Source organism: Chanodichthys erythropterus, chromosome 3, assembly GCF_024489055.1.
Source record: "Chanodichthys erythropterus isolate Z2021 chromosome 3, ASM2448905v1, whole genome shotgun sequence".
Classification (NCBI taxonomy): domain Eukaryota; kingdom Metazoa; phylum Chordata; class Actinopteri; order Cypriniformes; family Xenocyprididae; genus Chanodichthys; species Chanodichthys erythropterus.
In genome coordinates this window covers 48,463,459-48,488,878 of record NC_090223.1, presented here as the reverse complement: position 1 = coordinate 48,488,878, position 25,420 = coordinate 48,463,459, and the positions used below count along the sequence as shown (strand labels likewise).

General features: G+C 35.9%; 1 pseudogene; it reads right to left on the bottom strand.

Moving 5' to 3' along the window:
- Positions 1-266: 266 nt before the first annotated feature.
- LOC137017881 (low affinity immunoglobulin gamma Fc region receptor III-A-like) lies at positions 267-16,168 on the bottom strand (annotated as a pseudogene).
- Positions 16,169-25,420: the final 9,252 nt, after the last annotated feature.

Genomic DNA, 25,420 nt, shown 5'->3' with positions numbered 1-25,420 from the left:
TGTCAGTGTTTATGTGGTTATAATGTGAAACATGCAAACATCACACAAGCCTTACATTGAAAAGGATTGTATTGCATTACATAAAGCAGAACAAAATAGAAATATTAAAGTTTCACTTAAAAACAATATTGAAAAACCACTGAAATATGCTGATAAATAGTAATGACTTCCCAAACTTTATAAACGGACAGTCACTGTGTTTTCAGGCTGAGGAGAGGCATTTTATTTTAAATAAAGCAAAACATTCATTTCAAGATGTACTCGTGATGCTAAAGCTCAGTGATGGTCTGGTCCATATTACCAATAATATTGCATTGGTCAAAAACAGCAAAAAACAAATGTACCCTTTCTTAACTCTTCCAAAGTGTAACCTTTTACAATGAAATCATTTCCTGGTGGATAAAATCAAATGGGAATGGAATCAATGGAAGTCAAGTGGTTTGGGAAAGTTGGTTCATGTTGACTTTAACAAACGTGACATGACAAAAGGTTAGTGGTGAATCAGGAGTGACTCCTGTATGTCATACACACACAACAGTAATAAAGAGGATTCATTCCTGCGTTTAAATGAAGTCGTCTCTCCAGTAATGATGATCTGCCTGAGCTTGTGAATGAGAGATTGAGAGATTCTAGGAAGACGCTTATGTTTTCTGACCGTCACAACAAATTAATATCAGATTGAAGTTTCTTCCTCTTCAACAGATGTAACTGTTAAACACACACAATAACAATCATTTACTCATGGGTATATTTGTTTTGTTTTTTTCTCTGCATCTATTGCTTTTATGAACTACAATCATCTTTTAACTATATGAACTTAACCAAATTTGAAAAAAGCATGTATGTGTCAGTGAGGATAATTCACACAAGTGACACATTCAATTCTGTATTTGTAAATCAATTTCACAAAACTTTATAAAGAACAAACCCGAATGTGACATCACATAATATTAATGATTGTTTTGACAGATTTGTTGGTCAATTAAATATAGTAATAATGACTTGTAATAAATCACTGGGGTGTTTTACCTCTCATTCTGCAGCATTTGTAAATCAGCACGACTGTCACTAGCAGATATGGACAAGCTGCCAGTACAGAACTGAGTATGTTGAGGACAGAGATCTGAGAATGAGACCCTGAAAAAGAAACACACAAGCACTTTATCATGCACTATATCTGAACGAGGACATATGAAGACATAAAACACTCACAGTTTCATTGACTCTCACCTCTGACTGAGATCCAGCTCTTGGGCGACTCTCCTCTCTCTGGGTGTTTGCAGTAGTAGAAACCCTCATGTGACTTTGAGACAGTAGAGATGATCATCTCTGTAGTTTGATTCTGGATGAGTGATCCATCTTTATAGAAATCAGCACTGAGGATTGATGGGCTTGTATATGGATATAAACAGCGTAGAGTCAGATTATCTCCTTCATTCACAGGATGAACAGGACTTTCCAGAATCACACCAGCTACAGAAACACAGGAAACATGCAACATGAACAAAACGATAACATAATAAAAACAAGACAAAATAAAAATAGATGTTTATATTTTCCACTGCCCACTGGTTTCTGAGTGTTTTAGTGTATTGCTATGATGGTCTGGTTGTTTTTTTACTGGTTAAAGTCACGACTGTATCTAATGCTTCCTGCTCTTGTTAACTTTCTTCATGCATTGATTGTAAACTGTCAGTGAAATGAACAAACACAGAAATAAAGACTCACAGTGTACAGTGATATTAACAGGATGAGATTTCTCTCCAGATACAGCCTGACACCAGTACACTCCAGTGTCTGATATTCTGGTGGATCCGATTTTACATGTAGATCCTGTTTGTGATCCAAACGCTGATGATGAACAATCTTCCAGCCCCCGACTGTCTGTGTATCTTCTGACTGTCCATCCATCAGAGTTACTCTTGTTCTCACAGCTCAGAGAGAGAGAGACAGATGTGAAGTGTTGAGATCTGCTGGGACTGATGATCAGAAACACTGGAGGAGAAACACCTGACAACACAATTACAGCAGTAATTTAGTAATGTTTGAGAACATATTTAATTTCCTTTATTAAAGACAAACCCATCGTTTAAGTTCTGCATGAACTCACCCAGGCACGTGCACAGGTAGGGCTCAACCTGTGCAGAGCACATGCCCTTTTTGTCCTTACACTCCGAAGTGCCCTTTTTTTGGGAGGTGTTTTATTTTATTTATTTATTTTCTTGAATAAATCAATGGTATTGGTCACCCTTTACGTCTGTCTGTCTGATTTACAAATATATTTAGCCTAATAAAAGTATTAAAAAGAGCTTGTGACAAAATCTTTTTGGATCCGCACAAACTGTCAGTCAAACCTCTTAACTCCGCCCCCTGAGTGCCGCGAACTGAAGTTCCACAGCACAGCAGCTGAACGTCTTGCAACGGTAAATAAATATCTTGTTGTTTGAATAAGTAGGCTACAACGTTGTCTTTACGAAAGAAACTTTGGTATGTCTATAAAGTTTCATATTTTATGCATTTGAAGCCTGAGACCGGCGGCGGAGAGAGAGGGAGGGGGCTAGCATTTGCCTTCTAAGTTAGTCATAGCCAATAGCCTACAAATAGCCTTAACCCTTTGAGCGGTACGGTCCCACGTATGGGATTTTTATTTCAGTGCCCCTGGGCGTACGGTACCACATATGGGATTTCGAACGTTCAGCGACGTCACATAACTGCCAGATTCAAACTGTGCTTTCGCGCTCTGGCTGCGAGACGGACACGCGCAGCTCTTGTCATATATCACAGCTATGCAGCGTTTTCAGCCACATAATGTTTCTTTTAAGGTTACAGACATTTAAATATGCATAATCACCATTAAAACAATACATTAAGAGTTTTATAAAATACACACTGATGTCCGACATCAGTAGAAGCAGCAATAACAAATATAATTTGCCGACATTTATTCATGTAGCTTGTTTACAATAGCTTGTTGGATACTATGTCACCCACACCAACAACAATTAACAGTGAACTGTAATAAGGCTAGAAGATTTACTGTTGTGTGTTGGGTTTTGCTCAAAGTATATTCATCGTATTTTGGTGACTTGGTTGTAAAAAACTTCAAAAATATTCCAATAAATAAATTATTTTGAATATTTTGGTTAATTTAGTAAGTTTTTTTTTATTGAACCAAAGAGAAACATTGAGCATAATGGCAGTCTACATGCTACACTAATAATAGTAGTAAGGTTTTCTTCTGTGTAACATTACGTTACATATATCCAGTGGTTAAATTTCAGGCTTTCGAGGAGTGCACATGAGTATGCAAAGCCTACAAAATCTTATCAATTGACAAACCAAAAATAAGTCGACAGAGCCCTCTGCTATGAACACTAAAATGCAGATCAAAATCATTCTAGATGTTGGCAGTGTGCAAAGCTACATCTGATAACAAAATCTTTCTGTAGGCCTAAAGGAGAGCATATCAATACAAAATACAGGGTATTGTCCTTTGGACAAGTAAATTGGTCACTTGTCCGACCAAAAAAGTTGTCTGGAAAAAATTGGATTTTTTTTGGTGTAAATATAATTTATTCTGAAGCTATATACTCAACAGTGTTCCGTCAGCTTTTGCATATTTATATCTGCATATTTGTGATATTTACCCCAAGGGCATTTTTTCCCCTAATCTTATTTCATTTTTTTTTTTTACATTTGATCAATAAATTCAATAAGAAAAATAAAGCAGGACTGTTATGAATCAAATTAAATAATTTACACTGAAAAATTACAACTGCATTAAATAATGTTATGATATTCTTTAAATATTTTTGAATATACAAATAAGAAATGTTGGGAAAATTTAAACATGAAACTGAACTGGTAGTAGGTTGTGGCAAGTGACTGTCCTAGTCATTCATTCAAACGATTTGTTCAAATGGCTGATTCATTCAAGAATGAGGCAGGTGTTTTGGAATAGGCTATTACTGAATCTTTGACTCAACCGATTCGTTCAAAACGCTGAATCATTCATTAATAAAATATTTATTAATATTTATATTATCCATTATCAATCGCCACTTACACTAAATGTAATAGAATCATGCTTGCATTTTGGTGATTCCCTAACTTTTTGTTATTGATGTTTTAATCAGGACAAGTAAAGCTCTCTTTCTCTTGCCCCTTCAAAAAATTAATCGTTAATGTCGAGCCCTGATAAGCCTATGTCCCGGGGCTCAGCCCCAGACGGCCCCGGCTCAATTTAACCCCTGCATATATCCTTTATAAGTAAAATTGTGGCTGTATTATTTGTGTCCCCTTCAAAAATTGCTCTTGAGAAATTTTATGTTTATTGTCCCCCCCTACTGTCCGATGAAATTTACGCCCCTGGATATGTACTATCCATCTATATGTAAAAGAAGGTGGAGACTGTTTTAAATAACCTCCCTAACAACAAAGCTAGTGGGAAGGATGGCGTGACATATGAGACATTTAAAGCCATGCAGTCATGTCAGATTTTAACAACTGTTTTTAATGTCTGTTTGGAAAATAAGAGAGTACCAGAGTCATGGAAAGGAGCACTAATTCATCGTATCCAAAAAAAAAGACAACATCCCCGATGATCCAACTTCCTACCATGTATAAGGTGTTCATGAAATGCATACTGGCCAGAGTTCTTCCATGGTTGGTGAAAGCTGACATCTTATCCACCAAGCAAAAGGCATACACCAATAGGCAAGGTATGAATGAACATGTATTTTGTCTTAAAACTGGGATAGATGACTTTAAGCATGAGTCATGTAGACTGTATGCAGTCTTCTTAGACTTTAGAGATGCATTTGGAACTTTACCTCACAATGTCATGTTCAAATCATTGGAGGAAATACAACTACCTCAACTGTTCATTGACATAGTGAAAGATAGAGGCTCCTTTATTGAAGTAATCTGTGGAGAACAGGTCACTCAACACCACTTCAGACAGGCATTAAAACTGGCTGCCCTTGGAGGGCAATTAATTTTATAATTGCCATCAACCAATGGCTCAAGTGGATGTGTCACTGTGCCCCCCCTCATATGATATCTCCTATTGCAGTGCATGGCTATGCAGATGATGTCTAGATCGCTTCTAGAGAAGAAAGTGTAGTTAAAAACATGCTGGCCAGAACAGATTCCTTTCTGAAGTGGTCAGGTCTGGAGATTAAAGACACCAAATGTGCTGTTCTGTATGAGAGGAGGAGTGGAGGAAATAGGTGGTACCGTTCAAAAACTGATAAATGTCCTGTGTTTACAGTAGCAACAAATCCTATACGTGTATATTCTCTTCATGAGACATACACTTATCTTGGGCACAAAATTAATATTGCAGGAGAATGGAAAGAGCAAGTAAACATCATCGTGTCAGAGTTTACATCCAGGTTGGACTTGATTGACAAATGTCCACTGCCTTTGACTATGAAGTTAGAGGCTATTAGACAGAACATCCTCCCTGTTCCTGGACCTAAGGAGACGCAAGGTGCCGCTGGCTAGGGAGTCAGAGCCTCACTTCCTTGGCTTCAAAAGAAAATCCAACTGGAAACTTGACACCTACTCTGCTGGTTTTGGTGTCTGGTCAGATTGGCCAGACTTGAATGATCTCTGTGTTTGAACTGGAGTATCGCTGGTGTGGGTGAGGTCTGACTCAAGGACTGTGAGAGTCTCAGAGGACATTATTACTGACCCCCTCACCTACGTCAGAGCAACAGCCACATACGGTGGTCATAACCACCCGTTAACATCTACAGGTGCCCGGCGAACTCTTATGGGTTTACATCAACATCACCAAAAACAACACTGGGCATGACTGAAACTTCAGGGAAAACTTGCATGTCTTCCATTAGCTGACCACTCTGTTTCTCATTCATTTCTTAAGAATACAGCACTTAGTGAAGTCATTGTTATTTTCACAGCAAAAGCTAGATTACAAGTTCTTCCTACTAGATTTAACCTTTCCATCTGGTTTTCTACAACTCAGGTTCCCTATTGTTTGCATCACACCACAGAACAGATTATTGTAACATTGCCGCATATTTTGAACGGCTGCCATGCTTTCAAGGGAATGTACAAAGCACACCATGACAGAATAGTGGACCTTATAGCGAAAGAAATATCAAATCATTTCTTATCTTCAGTAAGAATGTATAAACTTTCCTGTGTAAAACCATACATGTGTCAGTATTGAAATAGTAACTTTGAAACCTTTTCACATCTGTTTGCTAATACACTGATGTTGTTGTGATTAATGAGGAGTCTAGAGAAGTGTTCGTTTTGGAGGTTGCTTGCACTTTTGACTCCAGTATGGAGGAAGCCTTTATGACTAAAGCAGTTAAATACCAACCACTTCTAAACATCATTTCAGAGATCGATTACTTGTTTTCATATTTGCAAGCTTAAGTCATACACACAGGCTGGTAGTAAAGGGGCTTCAACAGCTTGGGATGCCCAAAAAAAGGGCTAAGCGGTTAGCAAAGTACTGTGCTCTGTCTGCTATTATAGGCAGCCGCCTTATATGGTGGAGGCGTTGCTATTTATACTCATAAAAACTGAGTTATGCTTAATATTGTGATGATCTGCGGTATGCTACTGGTCCATGATTTTGTGTTTGACTGCACCTATACTATTTATGACCCTGTGGATTATTTATTTTAAGTGGATTGAAATAAATTGTTAAAATGTGTGTGTTCAATACTCACAGCTGTGTGTGTGTGTGTGTGTGTGTGTGTGTGTTCAATACTCACAGCTGTGTGTGTGTGTGTGTGTGTGTGTCTGTGTGTGTGTGTGTGTGTGTGTGTGTTCAATACTCGCTGTGTGTGTGTGTGTTCAATACTCGCTGTGTGTGTCTGTGTGTGTGTGTGTGTGTGTGTGCACACTTGGATGGGGGAAAAGCAGAGCACAAACCCTGAGTATGGGACACCTTGGCCTCATGTGACTTTCACTTTTTCACTTTATTATTTTGTTCAACCCACTACAGTCTATGTATGTATTTATTTATTTTGCTTTTGCTTATTGTTTATCTATTGTAACATAATTAGTGAAGTTCCTAAACGTAATTTAGGGAGGAGCGAGCCCATCTAATCTTCCAATCAACAGCCAGAGTATATAAGCAGCTGCTTACCTCTCTTCAGTCTCAGCTGTTTCAGCATCCCTCCACCTCCCCAAACTCCACCTTCATTTCAGGTACCTTGCCCTATGTAATCACATCCTATATTTATTCACTGGGGGGTGTATCAGAGCTCGAGTTGAAGATGCTTCATCGAGCCCATCCTCAGTGGACAGCAAGCCAAATTAGCTAACCTAATACCCTAAAGATTATATGGGCAAACGAACTCGTTAATTAATAATTATATGGGGGCGGGGGGGTACTCTGTGTTCGGGCCAAATACCGAGCTCGGAGCCGTCTCTCCGGACAGCACACCAAATACATTTACCATTTATTTTATCTGACTTATTTGTAAGTGTGAACTCGTGAACTACTTTTTAGGGGTTTTTTTGGTAATGAATTTGAAAAATCCAAAAATCCAGCCAACTTTGAGACTCATTGAAAATCTTGTGAGACAATTTTGGTTTAAAAAAGTATCTTAATGTGAAGAAGCAAATCACTCATTAATAACATGATAAACTTGTGTGTGTTTATGAAGAGATGATCAAACTCACCTGATACTGTCAGTGTAACTTCATCACTGCGGTGTGATCTGCGTGATCCTTCAGTCTCTGATCCATCACAGGAGTATTTACCAGCGTCAGACTCAGAAACAGAACTGAATGTGAGTTCCTGTAGTTCACTGAAAACTCTGATTGAACCTCCTTTATACCAGCTGTACCTCCAGCTAGTGACTCCTTCAGCATCAATGTCACATCTGAGTAACTGTCTCTCCTCTGAATACATGATGATCAGGTTTAATGGACACTTTGGGTTTTGGTCTTTCTGTACAACAACAAACAATGAAAATTATGTGATAAATAATATAATAAACAAAAATAACAAAATGTGCTGTTTTTTTATTTATGAAAAGTTACCCGATATTAAAACATTAAATCAAATTAAACTGAAGTGTTGTTCTCTAGTTTGGCTTTTTTGGATTTGTCTAAATTGTTCCATAATTCCCAAAAAGAATTTTGATCGACTGCCTCCTCAATCTTGTTTAGTTTTATTTTCATGTGATCAGCTTTTTGCTGTATTAATAGTGACTTGTACATTTTAAGGGTTTGTTGATATGTGGCTCGTATTTGTTGGTTTGCTGGGTCTCTGTGTTTATTGTTTGATAATGACCGTGATTCTTTTCTTACTTTTTGGCATTCTTTATCAAACCAACCAGCATTTCTTTTTTGCTTCTATAATTTTTTTTCTTTTTCTCAGGGCTTTTCTGACCACCATAGAGAAGATTTTTGTTAACTGTTCAGTTGCTAAATTGGTGTTTTTTTCCTCTTTGCTAAATGAAGTCATTAGAAATGAGTCTCTCATGTTCTGAACATGAGTGCTCTGGAGTGCAGCTTCATACTGGGCAGGACTGTCTTTACTCCATATAAATTTGGGGGTGAGTGGATACAGTTTAACCTTCTGATCTGAAGATGGCAGAAATCGACCCAGAGAATCACCCTTTGTTCTGTCTTTAACTATATAAAGACCCAGGCTTTTGCAGAGCTGCAGGACTTGTTTTCCATGTCTGTTTATTGTGTTGTCGTAATTCTGACGTGTTTTAGTATATCGTTTTTGTTGATGATTAAGTGAACCGTTTATATATTTGTCTCCATCCTTCCCCGTTGTAGCATTCAGATCCCCCATTAAAAGAACTGATCCTAGAGACTGAAAGTAAATGATCTCTGACTGTAGGGTTGAGGAGATGTCTTCATTATAATAAGGTGACTCATATGGGGGGATATACAGTATGTGGCACACAGGTACAGGTCCTCATCTAAACACAAAAGCTCTTTTTTAAGCTTTATCCAAATATGTGTTTGCCCTTTTTTCACAGGTTGAATGTAATGCCACAGATAGTCTTTGAGCCAAACTATGATTCCTCCTGAATCTCTTCTATTTTTAACATTAGGCTTTTTGATTGAGGGTATTCGTAGCTCTCTGTAGTTTAAAGGAGTGCGGGTTTTGGAGTCTAAACGACTCCATGTCTCAAGTAAAATAATTATATCTGAACTAATACAGTATATTAACTATACAGTATTGACAAAATCAGGGTTAGTCATTTTCTCTCCAAAAGCAGAAGAGAACATCCCTTGAATATTATAACATGTTATTTTAAATGATGACATTGAGAAATATTGTATTCACCAGAACAATGTATGAATTCATGACCAAATCATGTTTTAAAACATGATTAATCAATTAAAAGTAATATAGAGGGTATATAGAAATATAGTATATCATAATGATATCATTAAGAAATAATGATCATACTTGACTACAGACACACTGTGATTACTTAAGCTAACAGGTTGTCGCATATCATTTTCATCTGTGTTTCTCTTCACTTCAGGATCTTTCTTAATCTTCTGAACCTCCAATTTAAGGTTTTTAAAGTTCCTCTGTAATTCATTAAGGCTGGTTTCTGGTCCCTGGACCATGACTGTACCATTATGATAAAGGTTCACAGTCAGCTTTGTGTCATTGTCTCCTTCTAGAGTGAGTTGTCTGCTTTTGCTGATGCCTCCTTTTCTTCTGCATGTCATGGCAGAGCAGAGGATGGTGTGCCAGACTGATGGGTGTTCAGTGAAGAAGAGCAGGTTACACCGGACTCTGTTGTCTTCTGGTCCACTGTAGTCAGACAGCAGTATCTCTGGGTTCACTCTCAGGATCATTTCTTTCATCTTTTCCTTATCTTTGGTAGATTTAACTTCTGTTGGATATATTACCTCCAGCTCCTCTTCATTTTTGAAAAATGCCTCTGCTTTAGGTAGGACCATGTTGTTCTCAACTGAATGAACTGCCACTGAATGTTAGCCTATAGCAGTTCGCTTGAAATGTTGAGTTTATATGAAGTTTTTAGGTGATGACAGGAAAATAAAATCTTTTTTAGAGGTCTCACCTTAAAAATCTTTTGCCTCTATTGTTCACAATTAAGTATCCAATTATTTAATTACAGTTTGAGTCGTAAAAATCATACATTCTCTGGTAAAAATGATGCTGATATCAAGAGCTGATATTTTTGCTGCCAACTGCCATCGTAACCACGGCAACTCTCTCTCTCGCTCTCTCTCTCACACCGCACACCGTAATTATATTATATTAATTGTCATGATGCATTAATACATAAAGTAGTAATGTAAAAATGTTTATGGTTATATTATTTCCACAGATGCAACTGTGATGCAGAAACACAATAGAGGGATCCATCTGTCCCTGACCACAACTACACTTCAAAATCACAACTGAAAGGAAGGTGAAACTTGTCATTCCAGCATTCACTAAGAGAGACGTGCAACTCTCTGAAGATGTGTCCATGTTGAGCAGGTCATATGCCGACTGAAGAACTTCAAAATCCTTTCTTATAACAGTTCCAATTAACCTCACCCCTAAAATTGATCAAATTAAGAGAATTTGCCCTGTGTAACCTTTTAAGCAACATCATTTCTGATGTAGAAGATGAATAAGTATTGATTTGTAGGTGCGTTACGCATCTGTCTGTGCTGTGGTTTTGGTAATTCAAGAAAACAAGTGATTCAAACAATAATTAAAGCTGCAAGCAGCGATGAAAGGGCCCTCGCACCTAAAGTACAACATTTGAAATGACAAAAACTGCCAAAATTTTGTAGAGAAAATTCAAAATATCTCACTTCCTGTTGGGTTTACAAACTTTGCACCCAGGGGCTTTTTTGTAGGTATTGGGCTGTTACATCTGTCTACCGAATTTCATAACTGTACGTGAAATGTAGCATGAAGGGCGCTTAATTGAAATTTTGTAGGTGGCGCTATCGAGCCATTTTGCCACACCTAATTCTGAAACCCATATCAGATGTAAATTTTCACCACTTCTGACGCGTGTGCAAAGTTTCATGAGTTTTTGAGAACGTTTAGGCCCTCAAAAATGCGATTAATTTTGGAGAAGAAGAATAATTGGCTGAGCAATTCCAATAGGGTCCTCACACCATCGGTGCTCGGGCCCTAATAAATGTGTTGAGCAATATAACAATGGTTCGTTTTTTTAGATAAATGTATCCAAACAGTTGCTCGTCTGTCTAATAAAAACATAATATATTAAAGCATCTGGTGTTTCCATGGTTTCTACAAAAGTAAAACTGGAAATCGAGGGGAAATCATTGACAGGCGACACAATGACACGGTCCGTGTCCTGCTTAAAACTGCTGATTTGTCTGGATTTAAACATTGCTGCAAACGTTTGGGATAATGTAAGTACACAAGTCAACAAAATATATAACTTTGTTTTAGTGGTTTTGGGATATTTTAATCTAAAGATCTTACATATTGTGCCTTTAAAAGGGTTCAAAGTTATAAACAAAAGAAAACTGGAGCCACATTTTAGTGATTTACCCCTAAAAACCTTCTGTCAAAATCAACTACTTCTGTGGAGAAACACTTAAAACTGCTCTGAAAAGAAATCACTCATTAATAACATTTTAAACTTGTGTGTGTTTATGAAGACATGATCAAACTCATCTGATACTGTCAGTGTAACTTCATTACTGAGAGGTGATGTGCGTCGTGATCCTCTCTCTTCTCCAAAACAGGAGTATTTACCAGCGTCAGATTTAGAAACAGACCACAATGTGTGTGTTGGTCCTTCAGTGGAAGTAAAGCCTGAACCTCCTTTATACCAGTTGTACCTCCAGCTTGTGACTCCTTCATAAATGTCACATCTCAGAGTAACTTTGTCTCCAGTGAACACTGAACTCTGTGGCTCAACAGTCAGAGTTGGTTTGGGAAAATCTGTCAATATAAAGTCAGTGAAGCATGAGATGTGAAAGTTTTTCAGCAGATCTCATTCTCTCTCTGGCAAATCATTAGTGCATTTTTATTTCACAGACAATGTAAAAGAGCTGCTGGAAACAAGAAACAAACAAGGTGAACATTCAGTGAGAGTTAAAGGACAGCAACTGTTCAAAGGTTCAAAGATCATCTAATGTGGGGTTCAGTCATGATCACCAGCTGGAGTGCTCTTGATAGCCACCAGAGGACACTCCACACCAGACCATTGCCACTCTATCATGGACTACATTTCCCAAAACAGCCGTTACATTCAGCTGTGTCTCATTAATCTTGTTAACTCTGTGAAGTCTTGTGTGTGTCATCACTGCATTTCTGAGCGCAACATTGTTCATCTGTTTCCCTGTTTTGACCCTTTTTTCTAGTGATGGGCAGATCGAGGCTTCATGAAACACTGAAGCAGTTGAAGCAAATGTGTCGTCTGACACCCGTCTCCACGGTGACCCCTAGTGGTCAGAACAGTGTAAATGCAACAAAACTCAGGCCAAACATGCATAAAAAATACCCTTTTACAAATACTGCAAAAGTTTATTGAAAGAAAAATCTATCAAATGCAATTAACTAATCATCTAATACATATAGAGTACCTGTATATTATGTGTTCTTATTCATATTCATAATTATTCTAATGTCTAATTAAAACATCTACAAATGTATAATAGGCCCATAGACACTTGTTCAATAGTTCTCAGTGAATCTGCATGATTCATGGGTTCAGTTTATCATCGCCTCTACCAGTGGACCCCTGTAATTGAAACATTTCAAAACAGTAATGATGTAATGAATCCTCGTTTACTGAAATCACGTGACTTTGTCAGTTTGACACACGCTCTGAATCACTGATTCGAAACAAAAGATTCATAAAGCTTCGAAGCTTCATGAAGCAGTGTTTTGAAATCGCCCATCACTACCCTTTGTTCTCTGGATTTGCTCTGTTTCTCTGTCTCTTGGTCTGCTTGAGTTCCTGTCCTGATATCTGTTTGGACTGTTCATGAACGTTTGCCTGTTTTGTGAATTATTTTGTGGATTACCCTTCTAATAAACACAGTGTTTGGTTTCTCAACCTTTGTGTCTCAGAGCAGTACATGACAGGTTCAAACCCACATCCTTTAAGTTAATAGTCCTGAGCTTAAAGAAGGGTTTCACACCACCTACATCTACACCAGCAGTCAAAGAGACACACAGTATCAGATAACAAAGTGTTGTAAATTGTTGTTGTAGTTTAAAGGACTTTGTTACTGCAGGTCCAGAAAATCATTTTTATTAAATCCGTTCAAAGTTTTTGTGGTGTCTATAGAGTTACTAATTTTCAAGACAAAAGTCAAAAGATATTTTGTTCTATATTCTTCACAAAATTTAGCTGTACAATATTTCTGAGGAAATTGGCATTTTTGTGAGTGAATGTTTTTGGTGTTTTTGTCACACCTCAGAACTGTCTGTGTGGTTTTACTAGTCACAACACATGAATCATTTATATAACTTGTTTAAAAAGCTGTTTTTATAATCATGACAATTCTTTTCTTTTCTGGGGTCGGATTCATGAAAATATTCTTAAAGAAGTTAAAAAAAAAAAAGTTCTTAAGATAAATTACTAGAAATTACGTCAGGTTGGAGGTTATCCTGACTTTAAGAAGTTTTTTACACTGATTTTTAAGAACATTTTATCAGGAATATGAATACTTATTAAAATTTCTTAAATTCGTAAATACTTAAACTTACATTTTGTTTTCGGTAATTTTTTTTAAATTTTAAGTTTTTGGAAATACAAAACATTTTTAGTATATAAGTATATATTATATATATAGTATATATAACAGTATATAAGAATATTTCATGAATCCGGCTCCTGGTTTGTAACAGAATCACCCATTTGTGATGAAATTTATGAATCAAATTCACTCACCTTCAGTGTGTCCAGAGTGGATGTTTGAAATCAGCACTGAAAACACAAAGTAAAAAACTCATGAAAGATTAAATGTCTCAAGGAAAGATCATCAAACTCATCCATTGGTTATCCTGATTCTTTATTTCTGTGGGATCTTATTTTCAAAGTTCTTCCCGTGAGGGACCGGCTGTGTTTCTCTGAGTTTCTCTGTGACGTCTTCTGTTTGTAAATTATCTTCAGGTATAAGGTCTGTCCCACAAACAGAAATGTGGGTTCAGATTCTCTGAAGATCGACAGACTAACATCATTGATGAAGATCTGTGATAAACTCCAGTAAATTCTTCTCCTCACAAAATCTCATATTTATTTTATGTATTAGAGAAATTGAGTACATTGGTGAGCAACACAAACAACAGCTCAGCCAAGTACAGGAAAATCTCACATTATATTATTACAGTGTGAACATGGAGCTGATCAACTCTGTATTATACTTTAGCCATTTTATAAATGCATGCTCTTTCTTTGCTTGTGAAACACTATAATTTCACTCTCACATGTTTTTTAGCATCACAACACAGAAATGTTTAATTTCTACGGTGACTGGGAGGGGACATGTTCGGTTTACTTAGTTTTGTCATAGCCACAACATGATATTAACTGGTGGGATGATAATATGTATTATAATATGTCGTAGCCACGACAAAACTACATGAATTTGATGTGTCCCCTGCCGTCACTGTACATTTCTCTTTACATTTTTTTGGATGAATGTTTCTGTAAAACACTTCTAGAGTCTGAAAACAGTGACAGTAATAACGATGAACTCATATTAAGATATTTTGTGCGTTAGACTGATATGTCCAGATAAACACTGAAACATCCGTCTGATATTTCATAGATTTCATGATTACAGAAGAGAGAAACTGAACTTGTTAAGAAACTTGAAGCCAACAGTCTTATTTAAAGTCTGATTCAAGATAAACTCTTACTAACTAGTGAACATCTACTGAAGACTAACTAGTGAACATCTACTGAAGACTAACTAGTGAACATCTACTGAAGACTAACTAGTGAACATCTACTGAAGACTAACTAGTGAACATCTACTGAAGACTAACTAGTGAACGTCTACTGAAGACTAACTAGTGAACATCTACTGAAGACTAACTAGTGAACATCTACTGAAGACTAACTAGTGAACGTCTACTGAAGACTAACTAGTGAACATCTACTGAAGACTAACTAGTGAACATCTACTGAAGACTAACTAGTGAACGTCTACTGAAGACTAACTAGTGAACATCTACTGAAGACTAACTAGTGAACATCTACTGAAGACTAACTAGTGAACATCTACTGAAGACTAACTAGTGAACATCTACTGAAGACTAACTAGTGAACGTCTACTGAAGACTAACTAGTGAACATCTACTGAAGACTAACTAGTGAACATCTACTGAAGACTAACTAGTGAACATCTACTGAAGACTAACTAGTGAACATCTACTGAAGACTAACTAGTGAACATCTACTGAAGACTAACTAGTGAACATCTACTGAAGACTAACTAGTGAACGTCTACTGAAGACTAACTAGTGAACATCTACTGAAGACTAACTAGTGAACATCTACTGAAGACTAACTAGTGAACATCTACTGAAGACTAACTAGTGAACATCTACTGAAGACTAACTAGTGAACGTCTACTGAAGACTAACTAGTGAACATCTACTGAAGACTAACTAGTGAACATCTACTGAAGACTAACTAGTGAACATCTACTGAAGACTAACTAGTGAACATCTACTGAAGACTAACTAGTGAACATCTACTGAAGACTAACTAGTGAACATCTACTGAAGACTAACTAGTGAACATCTACTGAAGACTAACTAGTGAACGTCTACTGAAGACTAACTGGTGAACATCTACTGAAGACTAACTGGTGAACATCTACTTAAGGCATCATGAACAGCAAACTGTACAAAACAAATCAACATAACTGATTCAACAATCACTATTAAAAAACACAAAACTGAGTGACTGAACGAACAGACTGACCCAAACACAACAGAGTTCATTTCTCTTTCACAAACAGCACTAACTGCACATTTAATCTCTCAAGCTCATCTTTCACTCGTATATCATCAACTAGAGCTGGATCTGAAACTCTGAGAATAACATAAAAAAATAAATAAATCCAAAAACACTAAATCATTCGATCCTATACATAATATAAGAGCAATGGACATGAAACACATGTGGAGGAAATAATACTCACAGAGCACAAGAGGAAGTTGACTGAGCTCCATACTGACTGAATAATGACAGACGGTTAAAGACAGACTGAGTTAAAGCCTCAAGACTTCCTGATACCTGCAGTCAGATCTTTAGGAACATAATGACAGATTAAAGACATACAAATGTAGCTCATGAGTTACAGAAAACCTTCTGATAATGTTAATAATCTTGTAACATGTTTTCAGAAAATATCATACAAGTTTACACTGAAATGTTGTCAGGACTCATTCAGGATCAAACTGAACAGCATCAATTCGCCATTATGAGAATAAATAATTCTGTGTGTTTAATGGACAAAGAAAAGGAAACAATACTTTGACAGATCTTTATTGTAATGATGGTATTAGCTGTATTAATAAGTTAAGAAGCAGAAGCTGGTGAACATCTGCTGTTCCTCCACACTGTTAAAGAACAAACCAAACCTCAACTATGAGCTCAACTCTATTTCTATTATCAGGCTTCTGACAATAAGAGTGTCGAGTTTGGCACTGATACATTTGTACCTGTGTACAGGGTTGGGCAAAAATACTTCATAATATTTATAAATATATTTTAAAATAAAATACCAAATACCTTAATTTTAAGTGTATCAAAATAAACTACTATTTTTGTATTTTAAAATTACTACAAAATACTTTTACAAGGGAGCATGAAATTTCTGCACAAACCTTCCATCAGTTGGCCTATTTGAATGATCCCTTCAGCATTACACTGACTCAGTTGATTAAGTAAACAATGTTTGATAGCAACAGCTTTTCTCTGCCCAAGGTATGCAATAAATCTGACATATGCAACCAGTTAAAGGCACAAATATATAGGATTTTTAGATGAAAATATCCAAAAACCACTAGAACAATGTTATATATTTTGTTAACTTGTGTATTTACATTATCCCAAATGTTTCCAAAATTGTTTAAATCCAGAGAAATAAGCAATTTCAACCAGGACAGAGACCATGTCTGTGCGTCGCCTATCAATAACATCATTACCCTCGATTTCCGGTTTTATTTTGTAGAAACCATGGAGACATCAAAGACGCCTTAGTATATTATGTATTTTATTAGACAGATGGGCAGTTATTAGACTGTTTGGATACATTCATTAACAGAAAACTACTCATGTTATATAGCTCAGCACATTTAGTCTTTTTGTTTGAATCTTGTTTTCTTGATTTACAGCGAGTACCATGTTTCACCATGACTAATATCGATCTATCTTACTGCAGTGTGCAACAAGTGTCTCATAGCAGCCGCCGAGCTAACGCAGAGTAGCACTTTAACAACTTTCAACACACAAATGTATCTAATATGATAAACAGCGCTGCTTTACCCCACATACGCTTGACCGGAAGAAGCAGAAGCAGGAACTGTGGCATAATAAAAGTCCCACTGCTCTCGAGTTTAGTGTCGCACTCGTCTCTCATTATCAATTACTCCAGCAGCCTCATTCAGCTCCAACAACACTCGGCCATGCTCTGCTTCATACTACAATAACATTAATAAACTCATCTATGAACATGATTTCTGCCCTAGTCCCATCCCGATTATTTTCCACCGGCTTTAGATGTGAAGACAATACATCCCGTGATTCCGTGAAATCAAGGTGCCATCGAGCTACACCTTTCTTTTGAATGTGCCACTTCTAGCGTCGAAAATTCATATATTGTGGCTTTAACAGATCAAATATTAACATATCCCTGTGATCTCCCAGATGAAGGTTAGTTTTAAAGTAACCAACAGTTTAATGTTTGCGAATGACTTATAATTGTATCCTAATTTAGTTACTTGTTGTTTAGTAACGAAGGGCCTATTTTGCATCAGCAACACTGACTCAATGACAAACAAGTCATTCATAAGATCAACTGATGGCACCTGTATTCATAGAAACTAGTTTGTAACTAATTAATCATTTGATTGTTAATCATATATATAGGGGGTTGCTGCTCGGTATAATTGTTTTCAAGAACATTATGTAAAAAAAAAAAAAAAAAAAATGATGGAAAGATGACAGCCTGCATGTTTCTTGACCACCTTCTTCCATATGGATCAATTACTACTGACATACTGGTGGCATTTTTATGATGTCATCATGTAGACTTAATACAAAGTATTTTACAGTATTTTAAAAATACAAAACACTAAAGTATTTTGATACAAAATAGAAAACCATTTTCATCAACCAAATCAAATACAAATTACAAAATACTATTTTATATTTGAAATACGTATTTGAAATACATGCATCATAAATACTGCCCATCCCTGCCTGTGAACAGTTTAATATTCATACAGCAAGACATAACAATTTTTATGCCTGTTCCTCTTAATATAACGTATAATGTAATAGAAATTCAGCCACTGAACGATTCAAATAACAGTTTTGTCATTCATTTGGAAATCAGTCTGTATTTGTTGCACTATATGATTTTGATTCACCAAAAAGAACAGGCTTGAGACTCTTTGAGGAATCAGACTACACTGATCGCTGTAGACTGAATAACGGCACAGTGAGTCGAAACTGTATCTCAGGAAAATCACAGTTATTAGATTTTTCCTTAGAAAACAAAAATGATAAAAGAAAGAAGGCTACATCAGGCATCAGAGTCAATATTTGGCTCATTCTATTAGGAGTATTTCACATGAACAAACAAGGCACAAATATAATATCAAGTTCAAGCACTATAGCATATTTAAAACATCCTTGCTTGACTAAAGAGCTGTAGCTATATAAACACACTTACAAACAGTTAAAAGCAGAAGAGAATACATGAGTTTTTAGCAAAGATTTGAACTCAGACTCAGTAGAAGGATACTACACAGCATGAAGACTGCAAAGACTCGGTTTCTCTTACAGCCTTGATCTTAATACACACAGAAGAAAACAACTAAACAATCTAGATGGATTATGCATATAAATTAAGTCTCAGAGGTATTGAAGGACTAAGATTGTTGAGGGCTTTATAGACAAATAACAATTTTGAAATCACTGCGGTTTAGTAGTCAATGCAGAGAGCATATGATGGTCATAATATGATCCCATTTGTGACGGTCTATGAACAGCTGTATTTTAGAACATTTGAAGGTGAGACATGGATGAGACAGGAAAACCATACAACAAATTGTAATAGTCCAACAGTGATGAAATAAAAGCGTGGATAACAATTTCAGAACTCTTTCTACTACAGGAGGGTTTGACATTGGCTAGTGGATGCTAGTGGTGATAAAAGCTAGAGCTAACATAGCATTCATTTACTCGTCTAGTTTAAGGCTACTATCAAGATAAAATCCTAAACCTTTAGTGTCTGAGGAAGTATGAGTAAGAATATCTACAGTAGGTCAGTAACATTCAGATCCTTTTTCTTGTTTGACCCAAACAAAATAATTTGGGTTTTATAATCATTTAAGTGGAGACTGGGTGTGGTTGTAACACTTTTTGCTTCAGCGTCTGTAACTGAAGTTGAGCTTGAGCACTCACACTCTACAACATACAAAAGGCACCCATTGAAAACTCTGCTAGAATATGACAGTTGAGTTTATGTCATGTTTGTGTCTATGTGTGAATCTTGTCAGTAAGACTCATTGGGGACATATGAATGTTTTAAACCCTGGAGTTCAGGCTTGGTGGGACAGAAACTGCACATTTTACCCACATTTCCTTTGGCTTTGAGTTACCAAATGTCTTCATAGAGACAACACAAAAGTTCTCACAGTCTGAGGTCTCAGAAACGTCACCACTGGATTTCAACATTTTCTTCACAACTGATCTGCACTTCTCTGAAAACTCATCAGTTCCTTTTTTTTAACCCTTTGATGCACAACATGGGTCAAAAATGACCCGGTTGAGTTTTTATTTTCTATATCTTTGCAAGAAATTATTTTAATCATTCAGTATTCCAGGTATTCCTCAATTAACTTGTTTTTGATCATCACAAATCCTCATTTTAATTTTTTCTTTCTTACTTTTTTAATAAAAATCATTTTTGTATCACTACCCTTCTAATGCGCAACATGGGTCAAAAATGACCCGTATTCATTTCCTATGTAATTTCAGTCATGACTGAGTGTTTCTTTGCTGAATCTTTAAAAGAAATGTATTTTATCATTCATTTATTCCAGGTATTCCTTAAATATCTTGTTTTTGATTGTAAAAAATCATTATGTTCATTTTTTCTTTCTTACTTTATAAACAAACATAGTTTTTGTCTGTCTACATCAATTTTACACACATGGGTCAAAAATGACCCGTATTCATTTCCTATGTAATTTCAGTCATGACTGAGTGTTTCTTCGCTGAATCTTTGAGAGAAATTTATTTTATCATTTATTTATTTCAGGTATTACTTAAATATCTTGTTTTTGATTTTCTACAAATATTTATGTTTATTTTTCTTTCTTACTTTATAAACAAACACAGTTTCTACATCAATTTTACACACATGGGTCAAAAATGACCCATATAGAAATCTTTAAGATTTGCAAATTTTTGCAAGTAGGAACATATTTACTGCAGACAACTGTTCATCTGCCACACATTTTACATCTTAACAAGGCTACTTTTGTATATTTGATGGATGTAAGTCTTATTATATTTAATATATTAGGCTATATATTTCATAATTTTTAATTTTTTTGTCATAAATCAATGCAATTGGTCATCCTTTAAGTCTGTCAGTGTTCCTGAAATGTAACAGTTTTGGACAAATACAACATGTGTCAAAAGTGACCCGAATTAGTTATTTTCTATATCGCATATATTACAATAAATTAATTTTATCATTCATTATTCCATCTATTACTCAATAACCAAATCCTTATTTTAATTTTTCCTTTCTTTTTGAATGAATTTTTTTGAATGTGTGTGTCATTACCTTTCTAAAGGCCAACGTATACTTCACTTTTTATGTGTACGTGAGGGTCAGCATACAGATTTTTGTAACTTTTTATAATTTCCGCCGGATTTCTGTAACTGTGTATGTGCAACCCTGCACATACACATTTAAATTGCGTTTGACTGTTCGCAAAGTACACTTTCAGCTTTTTTACAGTGATGTCATCATCCACCTCAGTTCTGTTGAGGACCAGCCATTAACACTCTAGATAAAGAAATTCAAAATCACTGTTGATCGATACACTTATTATATATTTTCACTGCTGGACAGAAACCTTGTTCAAAAATGTTACTTTTCAGGAACACTGATAGATGTAAAAGGTGACCAGTAGCATTGGTTAATGACAAAAAATACAAATTATGAAATATAATATACAGCCTATTATATGAAATATAATATGTCTTTCATCCATCAAATATACAAAAGCAGCCATGTTGAGACATGAAATGTGTGGCAGATGAACAGTTGTCTGCAGTAAATATGTTCCTTCTTGCGAAAATTTGCAAAGGTTTCTATATGGGTAATTTTTGACCCATGTGTGTAAAATTGATGTAGAAATACAAAACCTGTGTTTGTTTATGAAAAAAAGAAAGAAAAAATAAACACAATTATTTGTTAAAATCAAAAACAAGATATTTAAGGAATACCTGGAATAAATAAATGACAAAATACATTTCTTTCAAAGATTCAGCGAAGAAACACTCAGTCATGACTGAAATTACATAGGAAATGAATACGGGTCATTTTTGACCCATGTGTGTAAAATTGATGTAGAAACTGTGTTTGTTTATAAAGTAAGAAAGAAAAATAAACATAATTATTTGTAGAAAATCAAAAACAAGATATTTAAGGAATACCTGGAATAAATTAATGATAAAATACATTTCTTTCAAAGATTCAGCAAAGAAACACTCAACCATGATTGAAATTACATAGGAAATGAATACGGGTCATTTTTGACCCATGTGTGTAAAATTGATGTAGAAACTGTGTTTGTTTATAAAGTAAGAAAGAAAAATAAACATAATTATTTGTAGAAAATCAAAAACAAGATATTTAAGGAATACCTGGAATAAATTAATGATAAAATACATTTCTTTCAAAGATTCAGCAAAGAAACACTCAACCATGATTGAAATTACATAGGAAATGAATACGGGTCATTTTTGACCCATGTTGCGCATTAGAAGGGGTTTTCATAGCTCGTGCATCAAAGGGTTAACACTGTCAGGAGCAGCTCTATCAGTCTGTTATGAGTCCACTGGAGGAAAGCTGAAGATGAACCCAATTTCAGTTTATTACATAAAAGTGAAAATCAATTCAAGAAAACAATGACTTGACTTGAATATAAACCAAAATAGAACTCACAAACACCAGGATACATGAACAAAACTAGACAAAAGAAACAATGGAAAAACATGGGCTATATATACACATGGACTAATGACTAACATGAAACACCTGAACACAATGAACCAAAAAATGTGACACATAAATCAAGGGAATCACATGATGGGATAAGAGAATCACATGAAAAAAAAGAAGAAAAAAAAAACAGGAAACAAAGGAACCACGACCACCATAAAAAAGGACATGAACCAAAACCCAAAACAGATGTGACATATCCCTGCTCTAAGGACAGCTCCAGACACCCTAACCAAACATAACAACTAAACATAAACCAGAACACAAAAAGGGCTGGAAAGGGGAACTGGACCTGGATCATGAATGGTGGCAGGCCTGATTATAATCTGTTTTCCCTTAATGGAGAAAATATAATCTCTGTGAAGAACATTAGAAAAGACATAATTAGCACCGTTGGACATAACATATACCCTAAATTGTAGAAAGACTCATTTAACTGAGAGTTAAAGAGGAAGTGCTATAGAAAGATAAACTGCTGTGAAGAGAAGATCACATCAGACGTTTTCAGATCATGTTTTATTTGTGCTTCATGCAGAATGACACTCAATAAGAATCTGAATTATTGGTGCTTAATAAGCATCTGTATCATTGCTCATACTTGGGGTCAAAGGTTTTCATAAATCTTTAATCTTATTACAGATTTTCTCAATTATTTAGACACTAAAATCAATTATTTGTCAAATTTCATCAACACAACACCATTATCTAAAAGATTCCTCTAACACTGTTCTTGTGTTTAACAACTCTAAACACATAATCAGCACTTCAGCAGTGTTAAAAACCATCACAACATCACACAACCAGCAGTTCTCGTGTGAACACATGTAATAGTTTCACATGCCAGTCAGAACCACAGGATGTGTAAAAATAACCATGTGTGAATTCTGTACAAAAGAAATGCATGTTCAAGAATTGACAATACTGTCAACACTACAAGCCGGACTGTCCAAGCATCAATCTCTCGTCCCACTGCAGTCCCTGGCCTGAGTCACGGCATCTTCAGTTGCCATGAGAAACTGTTCAGTGTAAGTAGACCATGTCACTGTTAGACTATAGGTTTATTCATGTATTAGCCTATTTTGTGATGTCATTGTACTGTACTAAAATATTTGATATATATATATATATATATATATATATATATATATATATATATATGCTTCATATATATATATCAGGTATATATACCTGAAGATCTCCATGACTCAGGCTGAGGGACTGCAGTCGGACGAGGGTTTGACGCTTTGACAGCCCGGCTTGTGGTTTTCTGCACTTGTTGTTCCAAGGCTGTGGCAGCTTCCTGCAAAAGTTGGCTTACAGATTTCACCATCATGATTCATCTCGAATACAACATGATCACGACCAGTGGCGGCTCATCAGGGGAGGCAAAGGAGGCACAGCCTACCCAAAAATATGAGGTGAAAATGGAAGGATGATTTAATGTTAATAAAATTCCCAGTTGTTCGTTTTATTTCATGTCTCAGAATGTGTATTTTTTGTTTGTAATTTCACCACAGTAACACCATATACATGTTACTGAAATCAAAAGCACCGCTGTTCTTTCATGAACGTGCCAAATCTGCCGATGTCAACCGTTAAAGCCAGGGACACACATCACGACTAGCTAAAACACTCTAAGACTGAGTAAGACTCAACACACAAAGACTGTTTCCTTCGACTGAAGCAGATTTAATTAATTACACATAGAATTTAAACACTGACTGTAAACACCAACTGAACACAACTGGCTCTGATGATTGGGAATGATCAGTCGTAAGTATCAAATTACAGTCATAATCGGCCTTACAATCGTTAAGTGTGTCCCCGGCTTAAGGGGATTTAGCTGGGCTTGGTCTTGTGCCTCAGTTGGTAAAAAAAATTAGCCAATCACCATTGAGTATTTATATTCAGCGCTTAGGAGAGTTAAGAAAAGATACTAGTCTCCCTTGGTCTGTCAAACAATCATCATCAAAATTATTTGGCAAAAAAAGGCAATCGAAAGCTACAGGTTTTAGAAAAACAAAAAAGCTCACAGGAAAAAGAATACATTGACAACAACATATTAATATTTCACTGGATCTCTTTTGTTTTCGCATGTGGTTATAATTTCTTTGCATGATTGGTGTGTTTCATTGCGTTATCACAAATAAAACAACTGAATCCAAGCCTGAATACACAATGTTCTTACAAAATCTTTAACACATTTTTAATAATACTTGTATAAAGGGAGATGTCGTCATTTTTTCCTTGGCTGATCAACACTTCTGGCCACTGCTGTATGGCAGTTCATTGACTTTCCAACTGATCTTCAAACAATGCGGCAAAAGCAAGCAGTGTTTATGAGGATTGCAAGCTTCTCTGTAGTTGTTGATGAAACTGAATGTTGGCCTCAATGCTATGGACTATAAATGAGGAGACATATATCAATAGAAAAGGATTCAGTAGCATCAACACTAATTTGTGATAATTTTGCACAATGCAAAAACTTTTTGTTTGTTAATGTCTTAATTAAATGATTTTGTTATAATTACATTACATGATTGGTGTCATGCTGCTGTCTTCTCCCTTGCAGGCTCACTATTGGATGATTCAGAGGTTGACGGCGGCCATTTTGGGTTGACATCATTGTAGTCCTTAGTTCACAACACTTAAGTGCCACTTCAGTCAGCATAAGAATCAGTCTTAGACGTTGCTGAAAGTTGCTTTTTGCTTCTTTATAAAAGTCTTCTACTCTTAGAAATGTTTTTTGACACTTAAGTCAATGCTTAAGACAATTCTTACGAGCATTTCTGAGAAGTTTTATACATATGGGCCCAGCTCATTAACAGGTTCCTTTCCTTACTTTCAGCCAACGTTTTCAATTAATCTGCTCTTCACATAAAAATGCCTACTGTCAATGACATTAGAAACATGAAATATGGACACTAGTGTTCAACCTTTATGCATCTGC